The following is a 21,622-nucleotide window of genomic DNA, read 5'->3' as shown; positions in this document are numbered from 1 at the left end:
AAGATGATCCCCCAGATCATAAGATGTCTAATACAATAGTAAAAAGTCCTATTTATACTAAACTAGTTACTAGGATTTACAGAAGTAAGTAATTGATGCATAAATCCACTTTCGGGGCCCACTTGGTGTGTGCTTGGGCTGAGCTTGAATGTTACACGTGCAGAGGCTCTTTCTGGAGTTGAACGCCAGGTTGTAACATATTTCTGGCGTTCAACTCTGGTTCGTGACGTGTTTCTGGCGTTTAACTCTAGACTGCAGCGTAAAACTGGCGTTCAACGCCCTTTTGCATCGTCTAAACTCGGCAAAAGTATAGACTATTATATATTGCTGGAAAGCCCTGGATGTCTACTTTCCAACGCAACTAGAAGCGCGCCATTTTAAGTTCTGTAGCTTCAGAAAATCTACTTTGAGTGCAGGGAGGTTAGAATCCAACAGCATCAGCAGTCCTTCTTCAACCTCTGAATCTGATTTTTGCTCAAGTCCCTCAATTTCAGCCAGAAAATACCTGAAATCACAGAAAAATACACAAACTCATAGTAAAGTCCAGAAATGTGAATTTAACATAAAAACTAATGAAAACATCCCTAAAAGTAACTAGATCCTACTAAAAACATACTAAAAACACTGCCAAAAAGCGTATAAATTATCCGCTCATCAATGAGCAAGCTTAGAGTGGAAGTCCAAACCTTCAAACAGAAGGAAGGTGAATCCTTTTATGAAGCTTGGGAAAGATACAAGCAATTGATCAGAAGGTGTCCTTCTGACATGCTTTCAGAATAGAGCATCCTATGTATATTCTATGATGGTCTGTCTGAATTGTCCAAGATGTCATTGGACCACTCTACTGGTGGATCTCTTTAACTGAAGAAGACGCCAGAAGAAGCCCAGGAACTCATTGAAATAGTTGCAAATAACCAGTTCATGTACACTTTTGAAAGAAATCCTGTGAATAATGGGATGACTCAGAAGAAAGGAGTTCTTGAGGTTGATACTCTGAATGCCACATTGGCTCAGAATAAAATATTGACTCAGCAAGTCAATATGATTTCTCAGAGTCTGACTAGAATGCAAGTTGCATCCGGCAGTACTAAAGAAGCTTCCTCTAAAGAAGAAGCTTATGATCCTGAGAATCTTGGAATGGAAGAAGTGAATTACATGGGAGAATCCTATGGGAACGCTTATATCCCTTCATGGAGGAATCACCCCAATTTCTCATGGAAGGATCAACAGAAGCCTCAACAAGGCTTCAATAACAATGGTGGGAGACCATGGTTTGGCAATAGCAAACCTTTCCCATCTTCTTCTCAGCAACAGACAGAGAATTCTAAGCAGAGCCTCTCTGACTTAGCAACCATAATCTCTGATCTAAGTAAGACCACTCATAGTTTCATGACTGAAACAAGGTCCTCCATTAGAAACTTGGAGGGACAAGTGGGTCAGCTGAGTAAAAGAGTTACTGAACTCCCTCCAAGTACTCTCCCAAGTAATACAGAAGAGAATCCAAAAAGAGAGTGCAAGACCATCAATATACCCCACACGGACAAACCTGGAGAGAGTCAAAAGGTAGTAATTTCTAGTAAGGAAGACCTCAATGGACGTCCACTGGCCACTATGAAGTTCCCTCATGAGGAACCAAAGGAATCTGAGGATCATATAGAGACCATAGAGATTCCACTGAACTTACTATTGCCATTCATGAGCTCTGATGAGTATTCCTCCTCTGAAGAGGATGAAGACATTATTGAAGAGCAAGTTGCTCTGTATCTAGGAGAAATCATGAAGATAAATGTCAAGCTATTTGGTAATGAGACTTGGGAGGATGAACCTCCATTGCTCATCAATGAACTGAATGATCTGGTTCAATTGAAATTACCTCAGAAGAGACAGGATCCTGGAAAGTTCTTAATACCTTGTACCATAGGCACCATGACATTTGAGAAGGCTCTGTGTGACCTGGGTCAAGTATAAACCTCATGCCACTCTCTGTAATGGAGAAACTGAGGATCGTTGAGGTACAAGCTGCAAGATTCTCACTAGAACTAGCAGGCAAATCAAGGAAACAGGCTTATGGACTTGTAGAGGATGTATTAGTGAAGGTTGAAGGCTTGTACTTCCCTGACGATTTCATAATCCTAGACATTAGGAAGGATGAGGATGAATCCATTATCCTTGGAAGACCCTTCCTAGCCATAGCAAAAGTTGTGATTGATGTGGACAGAGGAGAGTTAGTCCTTCAATTGAAAGAGGACTACCTTGTGTTTAAGGCTTAAGGATCTTCTTCTGTAACTATGGAGAGGAAGCATGAAAAGCTTCTCTCAATACAGAGTCAAACAAAGCCCCACACTCAACATCTAAGGTTGGTGTTGGGAGGCCACCATCAAGCTCTGAATCTCTGTAAGGCTCTCTAAGAGCTCACTGTCAAGCTATTGAAATTAAAGAAGCGCTTATTGGGAGGCAACCCAATTTTATTTAATTATATTTATTTGTTTTCCATTGTCATTTTATGTTTTCTTTAGGTAGATGATCATGTGGAGTCACAAAAACAACTACAAAATTAAAGTGGAATCAAAAATAGCATGAAAAATAGAACACCCTAGAGGACAAGCTTACTGGCGTTTAAATGCCAATAAGGATAGCAGAATGGGCGTTTAACGCCCAGCCTGGCAGCATTCTGGGCATTAAACGCCAGAATGGGTAGCATTATGGGCATTTAATGCCAGAAAAGGGTGTCTGGCATCTGGCTGGCGTTAAACGCCAGAATTGGCAGACAGACTGGCATTTAACGCTAGAAAAGGGTGTCTGGCCAGCGTCAAACGCCAGAAAGGGGCAGCAGACTAGCGTTTAACGCCAGAAAAGGTAGCAGAGCTGGCGTTAAATGCCAGATTTGGCACACAATGGGCATTTAAATGCCAAAATAGTGCAGGGACCCAAATTCCTTGACACCTTAGGATCTGTGGACCCCACAGGATCCCCACCTACCCCACCTCTCTTCTCTCCTCTTCACACCTTTCCATAACACTCTTTCCCAAATACCCTTGACCAATCCAATCAATACCTCTTCCCCAAATACCCTTCACATATCAAATCCTACCCTCTTCTCCATACTCTCTTCACCACTCACATCCATCCATCATAAAACCCCACCTATCTCACCATTCAAATTCAAACCATTCCCCTCCCAAACCCACCCCTTCATAACCGAATTCCTCCTCTCTCTTACCCTATAAATACCTCTCCTTACCACCTTCATTTCACACATTATAAACACTTAAATCCCCCTTAGCTGAATCCACTCCTCCCCTCCATCTCCTCCATTTCTTCTTCTTCTCCTTCTTTCTTTCTTCTTTTGCTCGAGGACGAGCAAACATTTTAAGTTTGGTGTGGAAAAAGCTCTGCTTTTTGTTTCTTCATAATCATTAATGGCACCTAAGGCCGGAAAAACCTCTAGAAAGAGGAAAAGCAAGGCAATTGCTTCCAACTTTGAGTCATGGGAGATGGAAAGATTCATCTCAAAAGCCCATCACTAGAAAGAGGATGGAGCAAACAAGAGAGTCCACTCATGGACCTCAACAAGAGCATGTGGAAATTCCTCATCAAGAAATCCCTGAGATGCCTCAAGGGATGCGTTTCCCTCCACACAACTATTGGGAGCAACTCAACACTTCTTTAGGAGATTTAAGTTCTAACATTGAGCAACTAAGAATGGAGCACCAAGAGCACTCCATTATCCTCCATGAAATCAGAGAGGACCAAAAGGCCATGAGAGAGGAGTAACAAAGGCAAGGAAGAGACATAGAGGAGCTCAAGCAATCCATAAGATCTTCAAGAGGAAGAACTAGCCGCCATCACTAAGGTGGACCCATCCTTTAATTTTCTTGCTCTTATTTTTTTTGTTTTTCGATTTTAATGCTTTATGTTTTATCTATGTTTGTGTCTTTATTACATGATCATTAGTGTCTAGTTTCTATGTCTTAAAGCTATGAATGATTCCATGAATCCTGATGGATTGGAACCGAATTTTCAACACCTAAATTCACCGGCAAGTGTACCGGGTCGCATCAAGTAGTAATAACTCACTTAGAGTGAGGTTGATCCCACAGGGATTGATGGGTCAAGCAACTTTAGTGGGTGATTAATTTAGTCAAGCTAACATTGGTGAGTGATAATTGATGCAGCAGAAAGTAAATGACAAGAAAATTTAAAGTGCAAAAAGTAAATTGGGCAGAAACTTAAAAAGCAAGAAACGTAAATTGCAGAAACTTAAATGACAAGAAATGTAAATTGCAGTGAATGTAAAGGGGAGTGGGTGCTGGAAATTAAAGAAAGTAATATATCAAGCAACTAAATTTAAATTTTAGGAAGAATAAAGGAAATTAGATGCTGGGAATTAAAACAGAATTGAAAGTATGAAGTGCAGTGAATTAAAGAATGCTCAGATAAGGAATTAAGCAACAGATCAAATTAATACCAAAACAGAAGTGTAAAATTACAGAAGAATCAAATGGAATGAAAGCTTAAATCTCAATTGTTCTCTTAGCAAAACAGAAAAGAAGAGATTGCAGAAGAAGAAGTTGAAATTGCAGAAGAGTGGAAATGAAACAGAACGCAAAACTTAGATTTGATCTTCAATTCTTCAAATTGAAAAAGAAAAATTAAAAGAGAGAGCTCTCTACTTCCTACTCTACTCCTAATGCTTCCTAATGGAGCCAGCCTCCTTACAAAAATGAAAATGATGCCTTATATAGGCTTTTTACAAAATGAAAAATGAAAAATAAAATTCTAAACAAATATTAAAATAAAATTCCTAAGCTAACTGATCCTTGTGCCTTTGAGTTAATGGGCTTGTCAAATTGGTGAAGAATTGAATTTAAATGGAATTTTGGTTCAATTTTTAGCCCATGGTGCACTCCCAGGGTCAAGCTCGGTTCATGGGGAGAGCTTAGCTTTGGTGCTTCCTTGGCCCTTTTGGTGCAGCACGACAAAGCTCTTACCAAGAGCTTAGCGCTCTCCAAGTGAGCGCTATTAGAAGCTTCCTTTTGTTTTGGAGAGAAACTCCAAGTTCGAATCCTGGGTGAGCCATAATGGAAGCATTTTCTTTGTGAAGCAAAGAGAGGTAGAGCCTTGCCTTGAGTGTGAGCTCCCTTGTTCGAACCTTGGAGAGAGCATCTCAGCCAATTTCCTTTGTGAAGAGTAGCGTTCCTTTCTTGTTAGCACAAGGCCCCCATTTCGAATCCTGGTGAAGCCACTTTGGTCTTTTTTTGCTTGTTTTTGGTCCTTAAAGATGCCTTTCACTCGTGCCTCAATTTTGTGCCAAATATGGATTCCCATATATTGTTGGAAAGCTCTAAATTTCAGCTTTCCAACGCAACTAGAAGAACATCAATTGGACGTTTGTAGCTCAAGTTATGGCCCTTTGAAGGAGGTATGGTCATGTTGTGAGCGCCCAAGCTTAACTTAGTGAAAAATTTTGCTTCCAAGCTACTTTTTTTTTTCACGATAAAGCTAGGCTCTTGTGGGCAACCGAGCTTTGAGTGCTGATTGCCAATCTCCTTTAATTTAGTCATGGGCCACACTTTTAGAAGCGTGGCATAAGGCTCCAAAGTGTGCTCCAACTTCAAAGTGTGCCCGAAAGCTCTTTTTTTCTCCTTTTTAGCTTATTTTGTGCTTCTTTACTTATTTTTATTCTTATTTCCTAGAAGATTTATAAAATTAAAAGATCAAAGAAATATACCAATTAAGTACAAAATCATTTAATATTTAAGCACAAATCATCAATTTCTTGTATGAAAAAGCATAGAAAAACATGACATGGTGATATGTCATCAAATCCCTCACCTTTCTTAAATGAAAAATGTTTTTAATTGCAAAAGAATAAGAAGTGCATAGTTTCGAAAATTATCTTGAAGTTAGCTTAATTATTTTGATGTGGTGACAATACTTTTTGTTTTCTAAATGAAGTGCATATTTTTGATATTGTTGTTTATGAATGTTAAAATTGTTGGCTTTTGAAAGAATAATGAAAAAAGAGAAATGTTATTGACCATCTGAAAAATCATAAAATTGATTCTTGAAGCAAGAAAAAGCAGTGAAAAACAAAACTTGCGGAAAAAATGGCGAAAAAGAAAAAGAAAGAAAAAAAGAAAAAGCAAGCAGAAAAAGCCAATAGCTCTTTAAACCAAGAGGCAAGAGAAAAAAGCCAATAACCCTTTAAACTAAAAGGCAAGGGTAAAAAGGATCCAAGGCTTTGAGCAATAATGGATAGGAGGGCCCAAAGGAATAAAATCCTGGCCTAAGTTGCTAAATCAAGTTGTCCCTAACCATGTGCTTGTGGCGTGAAGGTGTCAAGTGAAAAGCTTGAGACTGAGCAGCTAAAGTCGTGGTCCAAAGCAAAAAAAGAGTGTGCTTAAGAGCTCTGGATACCTCTAACAGGGGACTCTAGCAAAGCTGAGTCACAATCTGAAAAGGTTCACCCAGTTATGTGTCTATGGCATTTATGTATCTGGTTGTAATACTGGAAAACAAAATGCTTAGAGTCACGGCCAAGACTCATAAAGTAGCTGTATTCAAGAATCAACATAGTGAACTAGGAGAATCAATAATACTATCTGAATTCTGAGTTCCTATGGATGCCAATCATTCTGAACTTCAAAGGATAAGTGAGATGCCAAAACTGTTCAAAAGCAAAAAGTTACTAGCCCCGCTCATCTAATTGAAACTAATCTTCACTGATGTTTTTGAAACCGATTGTATATTCTCTTCTTTTTATCCTATTTTGTTTTTAGTTGCTTGGGGACAAGCAACAATTTAAGTTTGGTGTTGTGATGAGTGGATAATTTATACCCTTTTTGGCATTGTTTTTACATAGTTTTTAGTATGTTTTAGTTAGTTTTTATTATATTTTTATTAATTTTTATTGAAAAATCACATTTCTGAAATTTAATGAGTTATTATGTTTTTCTGTGATTTTAGGTATTTTCTGGCTGAAATTGAGGGACCTGAGCAAAAATCTGATTCAGAGGCTGAAAAAGGACTGCAGATGCTGTTGGATTCTGACCCTCCTGCGCTCGAAATAGATTTTCTGGAGCTTCAGAAACCCAATTAGCACGCTCTCAATTGAGTTGGAAAGTAGACATCCTGGGATTTCCAGAAATATATAATAGTCCATACTTTGCCCGAGATTGGATGGCCCAAACTGACGTTCAAAGACAGCCTAAAACATTCTGGCGTAAAACGCCCAAACTGGCACCAGAATTAGAGTTAAACGCCCAAACTGGCACCAAAGCTGGCGTTCAACTCCAAGAACAGCCTAAGCACAAAAAAGCTTCAATGCTCAGCCCAAGCACACACCAAGTGGGCCCCGGAAGTGGATTTCTGCACTATTTGGACTTAGTTACTCATTTTCTGTAAACCCTAGTGTTCCGAGGGTTACCTGAAACTGTAGGCCGATCTCGGATGAGATCTTCTATACTGGTCAGAGATGACGTGTCCGGCTGGCTGGTGGCAGCCGGAGCTATTGTATGTGACTTGTTGGACTGGCTTCACTTCTGATTCTTGGTCACCGGAGGGTGGGGGGTACCTGCAAGAGACTCCGATGCTTAAGTTAGCACGGGTATTAAGTAGGTTTATTGTAGAATCAGAGTATGAGTTATACCTGGGTGCTCCAGTGTATTTATAATGGTTGTAGAGTGACCTTTCTAGATAAGATAAGTTAGTTATCTTATCCTATCTTATCTTCTCTTTGGGTGAGGTCAGCTTATCTTCAACGGAACTGCCCTTCTGTCTGTAGGCTTGGGCTGCCTTTGGATTGGGCTGTGTTCCTTTGTTTGGGCCTTCTTGGGCCTTCCTGTCAATTTGGCCGACCTCTTTTGTAAAGAGGTCGGATAGCTCGACCCAGTGTATGAACAGTGCCCCTGCTTGAGCTCGGTCTTTTTGTTGAGGTCGAGTCTTTAACTTCGGTCCTTCTAGTGAAGCCGAACTCAAGCATTTTGTCGATTCCTTTCTTTGTAGAGCCTTTTTTGAATGTGGAATGTTTTCCTTTAAAAGCGCGCACTTTTATATCAACGCTTTGGGAACGTGCGAGGGTTTAATGCCCTCATTAATTGACTTCAAATGCCCCATTTCCTTTGGTTTGAATTTTGCCATCAGAAACGGTTTCTCTTCTTCATTCTTCTTCGTAACTTCTCCCTTTACTCTCTCGCTTTCTGTTTCTTTCCTAGAGTTCATAGTTCTTTCCTGCGATGCCAGCGCTGCCACTGCTTTTGTGGAAGAAGGGTGATTCTGGATTTCTCTTTCCGTTCTTTGAATTTTTCCGTTTCGCGGGGTAGCTCTGTCGTTTCTGCTCTTCAGCTTTCTTTCGAGGTTTTCTTCTATTTTCCAGGTTTGATTTTTCTACCTCTATCACTTTTTATGTCTGATTTTGAGAAAGTTTGGATCTTTTCTGCTTTTTTACCGTGCCTGATTGTTGCGTGTTCTGGAATTTCTTCGCCGTTTGTGTGAGTTTTTTCGCCTTCCCTGTTGCTCGATGCTTTTTAGGGTTTTTTGCATGTTGCCGTCATTTCTGTTTGTGTTTCTGATGATGGTTTTGGAATGATGATTTTGTTTGATTCTGAAAAAAGGTTTGTGTCTTTGACGATTTCCGCTTGGCCTGTCTGATGTTGGTGATGCTTTTTGCTGATATACTGTAGAAAGATAGTGGCTTGGATGACTTTTGTGTTTTTACTTCCTTTGTTTCATTTGAAACCTTTCTTTTCTTATTTGATGAATGCTGGGATGTAGGGTGTAGGAATTTCTTGAAACCTTGCTTTGTTTCTGCCTCCAAAGGATGCCCCAGGACTTTGGTTTGAATCTTGGGGTTTTCCTTTTCTACTTGTTCGTCTGTGTCATTTTAGTCAAGTGGTTTTGCCCCTTGTCCAAGATGTTTTTCAGTAATCCAATCTTCTTTTCTTATTTGTAGGATTAGTCAGCGCCATGTCTTCTCGCAATAACATTGTAGAGGTGTCTTCCAAAGTTTCCGAGGGGATTTCCAATTGGCTGGACTCCCTTGTCTTAATGTGTGTCTCTGTCGTGGATGTTGAATTTTATGTAGAGCTGAGGAAATGTCATAGGATTTGTGGTAGCAGTGCTCGGGAGAGGGATTATGAGCTTGTAGCTCCTGACTCTGATGAGAGGGCTTGTTTTCCTACTTTCGTCGAGGGGGAACGTCCCTTCTTCTACGCCTATGAATATTTCTTCAGCCAGTTGGACGTTACTTTTCCATTTACTGCTTTTGAGACCGACTTGTTGTGGTCATGTAATATTGCTCCATCCCAGCTTCATCCGAATTCCTGGGGTTTTATCAAAATATTTCAACTGCTTTGCCAAGAGTTAGGCGTAACACTTTCTGAAACTCTTTTCCTCTATCTTTTTGTCTCGGCCAAGCCTGGAGGTTCTTCCAAAAAGAAAGCTTCTTGGGTTTCTTTCAGATCGGCCCAGGGGCATAAAGTTTTTGCCATGTATGCTGAGTCCTTTAAAGATTTTAAGAATTATTTCTTCCGAGTCCGTGCTGTTGAGGGGGTCCACCCCTTTTTTCTTGATGAGAATGACGAGCCTGCTTTTCCTCTAGAGTGGCAAAAGAATGTGAGAGTGACACGTTATACATGGGAGATGCTTAATGAGGTTGAGCGGGCTTTTGTAGTTGTTCTTGAAAATTTGTGGGGGGAACCACCCCATCTGGATACAAAAAGATTCTTGAGTGATCCATCTTTGGTTCGAACTACTTTGGGTACTGTCTGACTTGTTTTTATACTTGTTTCTGAGCTTTTCTTCTCCTATGTTGTAACTTGTCATTTATGGTTGATTCTGTATTTTCAGAGATGTTGAAAAACAATGATTCCATGAAGGCCTACAAGAAGGCGAAGAAGGCTGCTGCTGCTCAAAACATCTCGACCAAGGCGGCCGGAGAGGGATCTTCTCAAGTTCTTGTGAAGCCGCCCGTGCCAAGTTCTCCTGGGCCAAGGAAGGTGATCCCCACTCTTCGAGTTCGCCTGACTGATCCTCCACAGACTTCTGCCATTGCTTCTGGTGCTCCTCCCAACAAGAAACAGAAAACAATTGAGGCCTTTAACCTTGACGCCCCTGATTTTAATGCAATTGAATTCGTAGATCAGCAAATCGGTCCCTACGGTACCCTCCCCATGGATGATGTGTCAATCCTTCGCCATCTGGATTTTATGACCCGAAACAATGTTAAAATGGCATATATGGGGGCTGCCCTGTACCGAACTGCTCAGAATCTTCCTCTCCATGCTACCAAGGAGTTTATGGAGGAGGCTAAACAGGAGTTCGACCGAATGAAGGGCCTGAAGGAAGAGCTTGAGGTAAAGGTAGCCAAGTTGGAGAAGGATCTGGAGAACAAAAAGGCGAGTTCCCTTGCTCTGGCAGCTTCTGTGCGGTTGGCCGAGGATACGGCATTGAGGCATAAGGACAGTTATGTGACATCTTATTAGGAGGTGGTGCGCCTGAGGGAGAAGTTGGAGAATGCGCGAGCTGATTACTCCGAGCTCCAAGGTCTTCTTGTTGGCAGCGTAACTGCTGCCTATGAGAGCTTGAGGGAGCAGGTTCAGATTATTGCTCCCGAGGCCGACCTTACTCTTTTCAGCCTGGATAATATTGTGAGGGATGGTAAGATTGTCCCTGATGACCAGGATGATGATGATGTTGAACCTCCCCCTGTGTCTTCTGTCAAAGTGTCAGCCTCTTCAGTTCCTCCAGTTGTGTCTGACCCGGATTGCCAGATTCTGAACCGGGATGATGAAACCATGGATGCTGTCCCCATTCAGACTCGGCCTCCTTCTCCCCGTACTGATGCTGCCGGGAAGGCTCCCGATCTTTGCTGATTTCTCTTTGGTTATTTGTGTAGTTGGCCCGGCTTGTGGGCTTTGAAACTCTTTATTTGTAGTTTGAATATTTTGCTGACTGTTGATATTCCTTTTGGTTGCTTGTTTAGCAACTTCTATCTTGAAAAAACAACAAGTAGCTTTTATGCTTTTGATCCTGACCCCGAAGCTTTATAATATTGTATCTCATATCATGGTTGTTTGTCTTAGCATTTTTTGAAAATGTCGGAGCCTTCGGCCTCTTTGAATTGAGCTGGATCCTTTGTGGTCGTGAAGGGGTGGTTCCAACTTGTTTCTTGGTTTTCTTGCTTCTTGCTTGTATCTCTATCGATCCATAGCCATTTTCTTTGCGTTGGTCCTCTTTCCAGTTACTTTTGCAGTCCTCTGTCTTGGACCTTTGTTAGGTCTTTTTCAGAGACTACTTTATAACTCTTTTTGTAGGAGGTCGACTTCTTTATGTCGTCCTTTTCCAAGTTATTTTTGTAATCCTCTTTTTTGGACTTTTGTCAGGTCTCTTTCAGGGATTACTTTTATAACTTGTTTGTAGGGGACCGACTTCGTTAGGTCGATCTCTTCTAAGTTATTTTTGTAATCCTCTTTCTTGGACCTTTGTCAGGTCTCTTTCAGGGATTGCTTTTATAACTTGTTTGTAGGGGACCGACTTCGTTAGGTCGATCTCTTCTAAGTTATTTTTGTAATCCTCTTTCTTGGACCTTTGTCAGGTCTCTTTCAGGGATTACTTTTATAACTTGTTTGTAGAAGACCGACTTCGTTAGGTCGATCTCTTCTAAATTATTTTTGTAATCCTCTTTCTTGGACCTTTGTCAGGTCTCTTTCAGGGATTACTTTTATAACTTGTTTGTAGGGGACCAACTTCGTTAGGTCGATCTCTTCTAAGTTATTTTTGTAATCCTCTTTCTTGGACCTTTGTCAGGTCTCTTTCAGGGATTACTTTTATAACTCGTTTGTAGGAGACCGACTTCGTTAGGTCGATCTCTTCTAAGTTATAGCAATTCCTCTTTTATAGGGTTGGCCAGACCTCTTTCCAGGGATTTGCTGATAACTTGGGTTGACTTGGTCCGACTTCTTAACGTCGGCCAGTCTTTAAGTTATTATTTAGCAATCCATAAGACCTCGTCAGGTTCTATTTCAGATCACTTTCGATAACTTCTTACATTATTCTGTGTTCATCTTTGCCGATTTGTAGAAGCTGGTTTCTGTCTTTGTTTGGTCGACCTTTAGATGAATCGCGTTTTCATCTTTATTGGTCTTCCATCTGATGACAAGTCATCCTAGCCTATTTTAGCTAGTCTTTTTCTTTTGTTTTCATTAGAATTATGCACTTTCTTGAACTACAAGCAAGCTAATTGAGTAGATTTTCATGTTTCCCTTGATTGAACCAACCATATATGAATTCATGCCATTTCATGAGGTTTTATGCTATATTTGTTGCATATTATGAAAGAATGAAGATCTCATGATTTTGAGCATAGCTTTGATGAGTTTGGTTGATTAATGATAGGTGAAGAAAGCTTGGAGAAAGGTTGAAGCAAAGAGGAATGGCTAGGAGTGAAGAGAGGACAATGGAATAAGTGAAATTGAACCAGGAGGCATGAAGTTAGCCCCAACGTTAGCCCCCTAACTTTGAGGCTAACGTTGGGCATGAAGATCACTCCCTGGGCTCCCCACGTTTGAGCCAACGTTAGCCCCCTAACTTGGAGGCTAACGTTGGCAAGAGAAACTTGAAATTCATCCCTGGGCCAGCCAACGTTTGCGCCAACGTTAGCCCCCTAACTTGGAGGCTAACGTTGGCACATGAATTACAAAGGGGGAGAAGGCCAACGTTTGCGCCAACGTTAGCCCCCTAACTTGGAGGCTAACGTTGGCGCCACACACCACAAGGCATACAAGGGGTATACTTCCAACAAGAATAACTTGAGCTACAGAGCTCCAAATGAGGTGATTCAAGAAGCATTGGAAAGTAGGAATCAAGAGCTTTCCAAGCATATATGGCACTGCATGGTGGACACTAAAATTGAGGGAGAAAACTGCCCCGCAATGTGCATAAACGAACATGGTGGCAACCTGCAGTGAGGCCAACTGACCTCTGCACCTTCAAAGGAGTATAACTCGAGCTGTAGAGCTCCCAATAATGTTCTCCCAACGGCATTGGAAAGTAGACATCCAGGGCTTTCCAACAATGTATAATAGTATGGGGTGGACAATACATTTGAGCCTCCAGAACTGGCGTTTTCGCCAACGTTTGAGGGCTAACGTTACCTCAAACGCTGCACACCAAAGCCAGCGACCATGCCCTCTTCAAATGATCATAACTTGAGTTGTAGATGTCCAATTGAAGTGATTCCAAGTGGGTTAGAAAGCTGACTTTCAGAGCTTTCCAACCATATATGATAGTCTATATTGGGCATAAAATTGGCAACATGACAAGAGGACAAAGTTGGCGCCATAAATGTGTATAAGGGAGGCCAACGTTAGGGTCAAAGTTAGACCCCTAACGTTGGCACCAACGTCCATACCAGCAGATTGTGTTTGCTGATGTGAAAAGTTGGCCCCTAACTTTGGCTCAAACTTTAGGTCCAACTTTGGCTAACCTCAAACCCGGTTCAATTGGTTCACTTTGGTTCTTCTTCAAACTTCAAGAGCAATCAACCAAGGCCTCTTTCAACCCAATTCCATCAAGAGCAAAGACCCAATTGACACCACTCAGAGGCACAAGAGATAGTTAGAATAGAAATTTCATTTTAATTGTAATTTGTTTTGAATTTCATTTTCATTTTAAAAATGCCTATAAATAGGCATCTGTTTCATATTTGTAGGGGGGCTGGCTCCAGAAGGGAGCACGAGGATTCAAGAGCTCTCTTTAAATTTTCTTTTCTTTGTTTTTGAATCTTGGGTTGAGAATTGAAGAAATTATGTTTCAATCTCACCTTGAGAATTCTCTCTGTTTACTTGTCAGCATAATTTCAGTGAATTGTGATTTGAATCAAAACTCTCTTTACTGCTTTCTCCTCTATTTTCTTCTGCAATTATTCTCTGTTGGGTCAAGGAAGGAATTGAGATCTAGACTTGGTCTCTAGTCTCATCCAACCCCTGAGATCTTCAACCTCTCATTTAGATTTTGCAATTGAGCCAAGTTGCTCTCTGTTTTGATTTTAAAGTGATTTTCCAAATCTGTTGAACCTGCTGCATCTTTTACTTCTCTGTTTGATTGTCATTTACACTTCCGTGTTTGATTTCATGAATCCCAGTACCTAATTTCCTTTATTCTTCTTGCAATTTAACTTTCTAATTACTTGATCTACTGCTTTCTTTTAATTTCCAGCACCCACTCCCTTTTAATTTCATGCAATTTACATTTCTTGCAATTTAAGATTCTTGCAATTTACATTTCTTGCTCTTTAAGTTTCAATGCAATTTACTTTCTGCACTTTAATTTTCCTTGTCATTCACATTCTGTTGGCTTCAATTGTCACTCAAATCACTCAATGTTAGCTTGACTAAACTAATCACCCACTAAAGTTGCTTGATCCATCAATCCCTGTGGGATCGACCTCACTCCCGTGAGTTATTATTACTTGATGCGACCCGGTGCACTTGCCGGTTAGATTTGTGTGTTTTGGGAGAAATTTGTTTTCACCAAAATACTCATCAAGTTTTTGGCGCCGTTGCCGGGGATTGATTAGATCAACAATGATTAAGTGGGTGAGAAGTCTAGATCAAGCATTTTCTTTATTTTTGTTTTCCATTTCAAAGTGAAACCAAGGTGTTTGAGTTTTTGCCTCACTAAGAAATTCTCATCTCTGATATGAGTAATTTCAATTTTCATTGATGTTTGCAAAATACAAATGGAGTTCAACTCATCATTTGGTCAAACAAAATTTTATGGGATATCACCCACCATCACCAATCTCTAATGATGGCTGGGGATATCACCAAGAAACTTCAAATTCTGGGCACTCCAATTTATGGAGCTATGCTTCAGAACCACAAGATGAGAAAGAAAATCATATGGGATATTTCCCTCCACCACAAAATGATGCAAGTCATAATTCTAATGGTGGCTGGGAAGGGAATTCTAGTGCTCCATATGATATTCATCCAAAGATATCATCACTTGACCATACTTCAACCGAAAGCCCCTTTCAAAACTCACCACCCACACAAACTTCCATGAACCACTCATGGTTTTCAGAATTTGAGTCTAGGTTCAACAGAATGGCAGAGGAATATCAACAATCCTGGAGGGAACGAGAAATCCTTTCTCAGGAGACAGATAAGCAATTGGAGGACACAGATAAACGCTTAGAACTACTAAGCAAGGAAAATGAAGGCCAATTGATGGATATGAAGGAGAAAGTGGAAGAGCAAGATAAGGAGGCCACTGCATCAAGTGAACTTTCAATGAAGAATGAGGTGGTTGAACCTGAAACTGCACTTGAGATGACAAGAGAACATGAAAACTCACAACTCTCACAAACCTCCCTAGACCAAAATGCCTCAACATCTGAATCCATGATTGAAAGGTATGACGAGGAGATGAAGAAATATTGGGAAGATCGACAAACCTCCCCCATGATAGAGCGAATGAAACAAATGTTGGGTGTAAAAGAGGAAGTGGAGGAGCAAGAAAGTGAAGAAGTCATTCCAAACTCAAGTGAGGCAGAAAAGTACATAAAGGAGGAGTTCATGGAACCACCAATACAAAAGGCTCTGGATGAATACAAAACTCCAAAAATCACACAACCACCAAGACTTGGATTCAAAGAAGTGAAGGCAATTGACAAAAGCACCGAAAAGAGGATTGCGACCAAACCACCAAGGACAACATTCAAGAGGAGGTCAACCACAAGCAATCCAACCCCTGGACCAATAGCAGGCAAGCTCAATCAAGCCATATACAACAAAAAGCTTGCTGAGAGGAAACCAAGACAGGGGGCAATAGCTGAATCTTCTCCTCCTTTGAAGTCATTTCTCTTAACAAATTGGAAGAAGAGGAAGAAAGTAAAGAACAGGTAGACAGTAGGTACATTTCTTCTCCTTGCTTTGTTTAAATTTCAATAAATTGGCATATGATCACATTATAAGTTTGGTGTTGCCCTGCAACAAACTGTTTTCCATCTTCATGGATGATTGCATCAATTTTACATGAAAGTGACACACCAAGATTCTAAGTTTGGTGTGCCACCTATTTTTCTATGCAAATCAATCCAGCAACATCACTTGTCTGTATAATCATATTGCCTTTTACAGTGTTATTTTTCTTCTTAGTTGGATAATTTTTGTTTTCTCTTTGTTTCATTTATTTACTTGTTTTTAATGCTTTCCTTCATTAACTGTTTTTGTTAATACATCACCAAGACATCCTTATTCATAACAGACTCTTCATTTGGTGATTGTATTTAACATATAACAGTTTCTTTTGTTTAGTTTTAGTTCAAATAAATTGACATATGGTTGCATTCTAAGTTTGGTGTTGCTATGCAACAAAATTTAGTTCCAATTCTTACAAGATACTTGCATTAATTCCAAGTGAAAGTGTCACACTAAGTTTGGTGTGCCACTTATCTTCTATGCAAAGTATTATGCTCACCTTCTTAAGTATGCAATCACAATGTCTCTGTCTCGTGTGCCTTGATTATTATCTTTAATTTTGCTTGCTTGAAACACATGTACTACTAACATTCCTTGTGTAAGACATTCATGATCCATCTTAGCCCCATAGCCACGGTTCTAATAGTTGCTTGAGGATGAGCAAGCATTCTGAGTTTGGTATGGGAAGGAGGAGAATGGGAGGAAAATGACAACAATAGAGAAGATGAACTACAAGGTTGTAAAGTTCCTTTTCCTCTCATTTGTTTCAAGCACTATAAACTGCATGATTGTCTTTACCTTCTCTGTATGCATGTGTGTATGAAAAGGCATAGTTTGATTTCTAAATTGCAACATGGTGCTGTGCCATTGTGATTACCAACTTGAGTTTTGTGAATTCAAAAGCAGTAAAGCATCATGATCATAAACAAACAAGGAACTAAAGAAGAGTTTAGCATGTGCATACAAGTATTGGAAAGCTAGTATGATTAATTGTTGCTCAATTGCATTGGATTTTATTTAATTGAAGTTTTCATCTAGTACAATTTGTGAAATCTTTTGAAAATCATGAAAACCTTGAAGAAGCAAATACAATTAAAGCAAGAAAAGTAAAAGGGAAAGAATGAGAAAGCTGAAGGCTCTGAGTACCAATGGCAATTTATTTGTTAAGTACTTGTGGTGTTTATGTATCAAGCCAAATGCTTGAAAACAAAACACTTAGAAGTCAAGGCTAGGCTCAAAGTGCAAAAGCACTCCCTCAAAGCTCAAGGCTCTGAGCATCAATGATTAGAGAGTCAAGAAAAGAAAAGAAAAATGAGCTTAATGAAGTCCTCTAATTAAATGCTTGTGGTGCTTATGTATTAAGTGGTAATACTTGAAAACAAAGCATTTAGAAGTCGTAGCTTTGTTATCAACTCATGGGGCAAAGCACCCAAAAGGAGAAGCTAATAAGAGAATCAAAAGCTTGTTTCAAGGAAGAAATATAAGAAAAAGATTTCATAAATTGAGCTAGATGGAAGCATCAATCATTTACATTTCTTTTGTGATTGTAGCATGCTTAGAAAACTAGCTTACCATGAACATTGAGTTGCTATTCTTCTTGCCTTGGATTGTCAATCTTTATTGCATGATTCTTTTCTTGCTTGGGGACAAGCAAGCTTTAAGTTTGGTGTTGTGATGACAAGTCATCCTAGCCTATTTTAGCTAGTCTTTTTCTTTTGTTTTCATTAGAATTATGCAATTTCTTGAACTACAAGCAAGCTAATTGAGTAGATTTTCATGTTTCCCTTGATTGAACTAACCATATATGAATTCATGCCATTTCATGAGGTTTTATGCTATATTTGTTGCATATTATGAAAGAATGAAGATCTCATGATTTTGAGCATAGCTTTGATGAGTTTGGTTGATTAATGATAGGTGAAGAAAGCTTGGAGAAAGGTTGAAGCAAAGAGGAATGGCTAGGAGTGAAGAGAGGACAATGGAATAAGTGAAATTGAACCAGGAGGCATGAAGTTAGCCCCAACGTTAGCCCCCTAACTTTGAGGCTAACGTTGGGCATGAAGATCACTCCCTGGGCTCCCCACGTTTGAGCCAATGTTAGCCCCCTAACTTGGAGGCTAACGTTGGCAAGAGAAACTTGAAATTCATCCCTGGGCCAGCCAACGTTTGCGCCAACGTTAGCCCCCTAACTTGGAGGCTAACGTTGGCACATGAATTACAAAGGGGGAGAAGGCCAACGTTTGCGCCAACGTTAGCCCCCTAACTTGGAGGCTAACGTTGGCGCCACACACCACAAGGCATACAAGGGGTATACTTCCAACAAGAATAACTTGAGCTACAGAGCTCCAAATGAGGTGATTCAAGAAGCATTGGAAAGTAGGAATCAAGAGCTTTCCAAGCATATATGGCACTGCATGGTGGACACTAAAATTGAGGGAGAAAACTGCCCCGCAATGTGCATAAACGAACATGGTGGCAACCTGCAGTGAGGCCAACTGACCTCTGCACGTTCAAAGGAGTATAACTCGAGCTGTAGAGCTCCAAATAATGTGCTCCCAACGGCATTGGAAAGTATACATCCAGGGCTTTCCAACAATGTATAATAGTATGGGGTGGACAATACATTTGAGCCTCCAGAACTGGCGTTTTCGCCAACGTTTGAGGGCTAACGTTACCTCAAACGCTGCACACCAAAGCCAGCGACCATGCCCTCTTCAAATGATCATAACTTGAGTTGTAGATGTCCAATTGAAGTGATTCCAAGTGGGTTAGAAAGCTGACTTTCAGAGCTTTCCAACCATATATGATAGTCTATATTGGGCATAAAATTGGCAACATGACAAGAGGACAAAGTTGGCGCCATAAATGTGCATAAGGGAGGCCAACGTTAGGGTCAAAGTTAGACCCCTAACGTTGGCACCAACGTCCATACCAGCAGGTTGTGTTTGCTGATGTGAAAAGTTGGCCCCTAACTTTGGCTCAAACTTTAGGTCCAACTTTGGCTAACCTCAAACCCGGTTCAATTGGTTCACTTTGGTTCTTCTTCAAACTTCAAGAGCAATCAACCAAGGCCTCTTTCAACCCAATTCCATCAAGAGCAAAGGCCCAATTGACACCACTCAGAGGCACAAGAGATAGTTAGAATAGAAATTTCATTTTAATTGTAATTTGTTTTGAATTTCATTTTCATTTTAAAAATGCCTATAAATAGGCATCTGTTTCATATTTGTAGGGGGGCTGGCTCCAGAAGGGAGCATGAGGATTCAAGAGCTCTCTTTAAATTTTCTTTTCTTTGTTTTTGTATCTTGGGTTGAGAATTGAAGAAATTCTGTTTCAATCTCACCTTGAGAATTCTCTCTGTTTACTTGTCAGCATAATTTCAGTGAATTGTGATTTGAATCAAAACTCTCTTTACTTCTTTCTCCTCTATTTTCTTCTGCAATTATTCTCTGTTGGGTCAAGGAAGGAATTGAGATCTAGATTTGGTCTCTAGTCTCATCCAACCCCTGAGATCTTCAACCTCTCATTTAGATTTTGCAATTGAGCCAAGTTGCTCTCTGTTTTGATTTTAAAGTGATTTTCCAAATCTGTTGAACCTGTTGCATCTTTTACTTCTCTGTTTGATTGTCATTTACACTTCCGTGTTTGATTTCATGAATCCCAGTACCTAATTTCCTTTATTCTTCTTGCAATTTAACTTTCCAATTACTTGATCTACTGCTTTCTTTTAATTTCATGCAATTTACATTTCTTGCAATTTATGATTCTTGCAATTTACATTTCTTGCTCTTTAAGTTTCAATGCAATTTACTTTCTGCACTTTAATTTTCCTTGTCATTCACATTCTGTTGGCTTCAATTGTCACTCAAATCACTCAATGTTAGCTTGACTAAACTAATCACCCACTAAAGTTGCTTGATCCATCAATCCCTGTGGGATCGACCTCACTCCCGTGAGTTATTATTACTTGATGCGACCCGGTGCACTTGCCGGTTAGATTTGTGTGTTTTGGGAGAAATTTGTTTTCACCAAAATACTCATCACCATCGTGATCGTGCAGTGAATCTATTTTTCACTTCTGTTGCTTTATAATCGGGCGATGAATGCTTCAGATTAATGCGTCTTGAGAATTTGTAGAATATCTAAAATATATTTTATTCAAAAGGAAATGCAAATATATACATGCGGGAGTTTTTCATCCCTTTCAGTCGAATAATTTCTGGATCTCAACTTAGTGCCTCATTAAAAAACCTTTTCAGGAAAAAGAGTGCACCCTATGACGAGATCTTCTAGCTATAGTACCTTCTTAGGTTGCATGTGTGCCATGATCTGGGAAGCTCTCGTCCATTGAGTTCGGACAGTCTGTAGTAGCCCTTTCCAAGTACTTCTGTAACTCGGTAGGGTCCTTTCCAGTTTGCTGCCAGCTTTCCTTCTCCAGATCGAGTTGTTCCAATATCATTTCGGATTAGGATGAGATCATTCTCAGCAAAACTTCTTGGCACTACCCTTTGATTATATCTTGAAGCCATTCGGCGTTTTAGTGCTTCTTCCCTGATCCGAGCTCTTTCTTGGACTTCTGGAAGTAAGTCGAGCTCTTCTCTTTGAAGTTGAGAGTTGGCTTGTTCATTGTAGTGGACCACTCTAGGGGACCCTTCCTCGACCTCTACTGGGATCATTGCCTCCACTCCATACGCTAATCGAAATGGTAATTCGTTTGTGGTAGAATGTGGTGTTGTTCGATATGCCCATAGGACTTGTGGGAGTTCTTCGGCCCAAGCTCCCTTTGCTTCTTGCAGTCTCCGCTTCAGTCCAGCCAATATGACTTTGTTGGCAGCTTCGGCCTATCCATTGGCTTGAGAATGTTCGACGGAGGTGAACTGGTGTTTTATGTTCAAGTCGGCAGCTAGTTTTCTGAAACCTGCATCTGTGAATTGAGTGCCATTGTCTGTGGTGATGGAGTGCGGGACTCCGAACCTTGTGACAATATTTCTATATATGAATTTCCGACTTCTTTGAGCAGTGGCGTTGGCTAGAGGCTCTTCCTCAATCCACTTTGTAAAATAGTCTATCCCGACTACAAGGAATTTAACTTGTCCCGATCCCTGAGGAAAGGGTCTGAGAAGGTCGAGTCCCCATTTTGCGAATGGCCAAGGTGAAGTTACGCTGATGAGTTCTTCTGGCGGGGCAATGTGGAAGTTGGCATGTTTCTGGCATGGGGGACATGTCTTTACAAACTCGATAGCTTCTTTTTGTAGAGTTGGCCAGTAAAATCTCGCCTGGAGTACCTTTTTGGTGAGAGCTTGTGCTCCGAGATGATTACCACAAATGCCGATGTGTACTTCCTCTAAAACTTCCCTTGTGTTAGAGGTCGGCACACATTTTAACAACGGTATTGAGATCCCTCTCTTATATAGGGTGTTGTTTATGATAGTGTAATACTGAGCCTCCCATTTTAACCTCTTTGCCTCCTTTTCATCTGTGGGGAGTGTTTCTGCTTTGAGGTAGTTAATTATGGGGGTCATCCATCCTTGGTCTTGACTTGTTATGGCTAGGACCTTTTTCTCTTCCGAGATTGACGGGTTCTGTAGCATTTCCTGGATGAGGCTTCTATTGTTGTCCCCTGGTTTGGTGCTAGC

At 40.4% G+C, this 21,622-nt stretch overlaps 1 non-coding gene across 1 annotated transcript; it reads right to left on the bottom strand.

Annotated features, from left to right (window-relative positions):
- Positions 1–663: 663 nt before the first annotated feature.
- Positions 664–771, bottom strand: LOC112752252 (small nucleolar RNA R71). Its single transcript, XR_003176699.1, has one exon. It is a non-coding gene; the product is annotated as a small nucleolar RNA R71 (small nucleolar RNA).
- Between the last annotated feature and the right edge of the window lie 20,851 nt (positions 772–21,622).

The sequence above is a fragment of the Arachis hypogaea genome, chromosome 15 (genome assembly GCF_003086295.3).
Source record: "Arachis hypogaea cultivar Tifrunner chromosome 15, arahy.Tifrunner.gnm2.J5K5, whole genome shotgun sequence".
Taxonomy (NCBI): Eukaryota; Viridiplantae; Streptophyta; class Magnoliopsida; order Fabales; family Fabaceae; genus Arachis; species Arachis hypogaea.
This window is presented reverse-complemented; position numbering and strand designations above follow the sequence as displayed.